The sequence below is a fragment of the Arachis hypogaea genome, chromosome 5, assembly GCF_003086295.3.
Source record: "Arachis hypogaea cultivar Tifrunner chromosome 5, arahy.Tifrunner.gnm2.J5K5, whole genome shotgun sequence".
Lineage (NCBI taxonomy): Eukaryota > Viridiplantae > Streptophyta > Magnoliopsida > Fabales > Fabaceae > Arachis > Arachis hypogaea.
This window is the reverse complement of record NC_092040.1, coordinates 61,512,676-61,516,934: the sequence shown is the minus strand read 5'-3', so window position 1 is coordinate 61,516,934 and position 4,259 is coordinate 61,512,676. Positions and strand designations below refer to the sequence as shown.

At 38.6% G+C, this 4,259-nt stretch overlaps 1 non-coding gene across 1 annotated transcript; it reads right to left on the bottom strand.

Annotated features, from left to right (window-relative positions):
• Positions 1–2,623: 2,623 nt before the first annotated feature.
• LOC112804873 (small nucleolar RNA R71) lies at positions 2,624–2,731 on the bottom strand. Its single transcript, XR_003203491.1, has one exon. It is a non-coding gene; the product is annotated as a small nucleolar RNA R71 (small nucleolar RNA).
• Positions 2,732–4,259: the final 1,528 nt, after the last annotated feature.

Genomic DNA, 4,259 nt, shown 5'->3' with positions numbered 1-4,259 from the left:
TTCTAATTAAAGTTGCTTGATCAATCAATCCCTGTGGGATTCGACCTCACTCTATTGTGAGTTTTTACTTGATGACAAATTCGATACACTTGCCGAAGGAAATTTGTTGAGAGACAATTTTCACATGCATCACTCCCATGGTCACATGTGGAGAATCAATTCAAGAGGATGGCATGAAGGGGAGATTGGAAACTCCGGTGGATAAGGAGGAATGTGATGTTGTGTTAGAACAATTGGAGAAGCCTATGATCATTGAAGAAGAGGAAGAAGTGGTTGAGGATTTAGGAGATGCGAAACCTCCATGGGAACCTAGAGTTATAGAAAACCCCTCCAAGGAGATTGAATTTGATATTGAGGAGGAAGTGCACATCCTCCAAAGCAATTTTTGAATGAAGACTTGGAAGGAATGAAGCAAGAATTGAGTTTCCTTAGTGATGAAGATCATGCATCAAACTTTCTTGGTGATGAATTCTTTGAACTTGAAGAACCTTCTCCCGGTGAATTAGAAAGCAATGTGAAGGTAGATTTCTCTCATCCTCCCATTTATGATTTGAGTAATGGAGAAGAGCTAGATGAAATTGATAAGCAAAGGATTGAATTTGAAGAAGTTTGTAAAGAGGTGGAAGTAATCAAGGAAGAACACAAGGGAGTAGAGCTTGCAAGGACATTGAAGAATGAATTCTAGTGTTTCAAGGTGATGTTCTTATCATCACCAAAGCTGATTGATCTTCATCAATTTAGCTCTTGAATGCAATGTTCTGCTGAAGCTTGGCTGACCATGTCTAATTCCTTTAGACTGAAGCTTTAGACTAACATTGCATGATCCTGGAATTCTCATTAAGAATTTTGATATCTTTTTCCACTTAATTTTCGAAAAACACAAAAAAATCAAAAAATCCAAAAATTTCTTGTTTGAGTCTAGTGTCTCATCTTAAGTTTGGTGTCAATTGCATGCATCCATTCATGTGTCTTAAGGATCTTCAAGTAATTCTTGATGATTTTCGTGCTCTGATCTTTGAATTCTATTGACTTGAGTGTTTTGTGTGTCTCATATGCATTCTCATTAGTGTCAGTAGTATACAAACTGCTAAGTTTGGTGTCTTGCATGCATTATTATTTGATTCTTGTTGCATTTTGATTTTTCCTTATTATTAAAAATCCAAAAATATTTTTTTAATTTGTGTCTTCTCAAGTCAATAATACAGAGAATTGAAGATTCAGAACATACAGCAGAGGAATTACACAGAAAAGCTGGGCATTCAAAACGCCCAGTGAAGAAGGACAGACTGGCGTTTAAACACCAGCCAGGGTACCTGGTTGGGCATTTAACGCCCAAAAGGTATAGTTTTGGGCGTTAAACGCCAGAATGTGCACCATTCTGGGCGTTTAACGCCAGGATGGCACAAGGGGGAAGATTTTGTTTTCAAATCAATTTTTTTTAAGGTTTTCAAAATCTTTTTAAAATCAAATCTTTTTCAAATCAATTTTTCAATCAAATCTTTTTCAACATCAATTTCTTTTCTTTTTCAAAGATACTTGCTATCAATTGATGATTTGATTCAACATTTCAAGTATGTTGCCTTTTCTGTTGAGAAAGGTTTAATGTTTGAATCATATCTTTTCTTGTTAGCCAAGTTTCTAATTTTCAAAATCAAATCTTTTTAAATGTTTTTCAAATCATATCTTCTCAATCACATCTTTTTAAAACTAATCATATCTTCTTAACCACATCTTTTTTTTCAAAATAGTTTTCAATCAAATCTTTTTGATTTCTAATTTCAAAATTTTTTTCAAAAATCACTTGATTTCTTTTCCACTTTCATTTTCGAAAATCAAGTAGTGTTTTTCAAAAATGTTTTCAAAATTTTTCACTTAATTTTCGAAAATCACTTCCCTCCTTCTCACATCCTTCTATTTATGGACTAACACTATTCCTTAATGCAAAATTCGAACTCCATCCTCTTTGATAAGTTCGAATTTTCTACTTCTGTCTTCTACTCTTCTTTTCCTCTGACACTTCAAGGAATCTCTATACTTTGACATAGAGGATTCCACATTTTCTTGTTCTCTTCTCTCTCATATGAGCAGGAGCAAAGACAAACGCATTCTTGTTGAGGCTGATCCTGAACCTGAAAGAACCTTGAAGAGAAAGCTAAGAGAAGCCAAAGCACAACTCTCTTTAGAGGACCTGACCGAATTCTTCAAAGAAGAAGAACTCATGGCAGCCGAAAACAACAACAATGCCAACAATGCAAGGAAGGTGCTGGGTGACTTTACTGCACCTACTCCCGACTTCTATGGGAGAAGCATCTCTATCCCTGCCATTGGAGCAAACAACTTTGAGCTTAAGCCTCAATTAGTTTCTCTAATGCAACAGAATTGCAAGTTCCATGGACTTCCATTGGAAGATCCTCATCAGTTTTTGGCTGAGTTCTTGCAAATCTGTGACACTGTCAAGACTAATGGGGTTGACCCTGAGGTCTACAGACTTATGCTATTCCCTTTTGCTGTAAGAGACAGAGCTAGAACATGGTTGGACTCTCAACCTAAAGAAAGCCTGGACTCTTGGGAAAAGCTAGTCAATGCCTTCTTGGCAAAGTTCTTTCCACCTCAAAAATTGAGTAAGCTTAGAGTGGAAGTCCAAACCTTCAGACAGAAGGAAGGAGAATCCCTCTATGAAGCTTGGGAAAGATACAAACAATTAATCAGAAAGTGTCCTTCTGATATGCTTTCTGAATGGAGCATCATAGGTATTTTCTATGATGATCTCTCTGAACTGTCCAAGATGTCTTTGGATAACTCTGCAGGAGGATCTCTTCATCTGAAGAAGACGCCTACTGAAGCTCAAGAACTGATTGAAATGGTTGCAAATAACCAATTCATGTACACTTCTGAAAGAAATCCTGTGAACAATGGGACTAGTCAGAAGAAAGGAGTTCTTGAGATTGACACTCTGAATGCTATATTGGCTCAGAATAAAATATTGACTCAACAAGTCAATATGATTTCTCAAAGTCTGTCTGGAATGCAAAATGCACCAAGCAGTACTAAGGAGGCATCATCTGAGGAAGAAGCCTATGATCCTAAGAACCCTTCAATGGAAGAGGTGAATTACATGGGAGAACCCTATGGAAACACCTATAATCCTTCATGGAGAAATCATCCAAATTTTTCATGGAAGGATCAACAGAGACCTCAACAAGGTTTCAATAACAATAATGGTGGAAGAAACAGGTTTAGCAATAGCAAGCCTTTTCCATCATCTTCTCAGCAACAGACAGAGAGTCCTAAGCAGGATAACTCTGACTTAGCAACCATGGTCTCTGATCTGATCAAAACCACTCAAAGTTTCATGACTGAAACAAAGTCCTCCATTAGAAATTTGGAAGGACAAGTGGGTCAGCTGAGCAAGAAAATTACTGAACTCCCTCCTAGTACTCTCCCAAGCAATACAGAAGAAAATCCAAAAGGAGAGTGCAAGGCCATCAACATAGCCGAATTTTGGGAGGAAGAAAAGGCAGTGAACGCCACTGAGGAAAGCCTCACTGGGCGTCCACTGGCCTCCAATGAGTTCCCCAATGAAGAACCATGGGAATCTGAGGCTCAAACTGAGACCATAGAGATTCCATTGGACTTACTTCTGCCATTCATGAGCTCTGATGAGTATTCTTCCTCTGAAGAGGATGAGTATGTCACTGAAGAGCAAGTTGCTAAATACCTTGGAGCAATCATGAAGCTGAATGACAAGTTATTTGGAAATGAGACTTGGGAGGATGAACCTCCTCTGCTCACCAAAGAACTGGATGACTTGTCTAGGCAGAAACTGCCTCAAAAGAGGCAGGATCCTGGGAAGTTTTCAATACCTTGTACCATAGGCCCCATGACCTTCAAGAAGGCCTTGTGTGACTTAGGGTCAAGTGTAAACCTCATGCCTCTCTCTGTAATGGAGAAGCTAGGGATCTTTGAGGTGCAAGCTGCAAAAATCTCACTAGAGATGGCAGACAATTCAAGAAAACAAGCCCATGGACTTGTAGAGGATGTTCTGGTTAAAGTTGAAGACCATTACATCCCTACTAATTTCATAGTCCTAGAGACTGGGAAGTGCATGGATGAGTCCATCATCCTTGGCAGGCCCTTCCTAGCCACAGCAAAGGCTGTGATTGATGTTGATAGAGGAGAGTTGATCATTCAAGTGAATGAAGAATCCTTGGTGTTTAAGGCTCAAGGATATCCCTCTGTCATCATGGAGAGGAAGCATG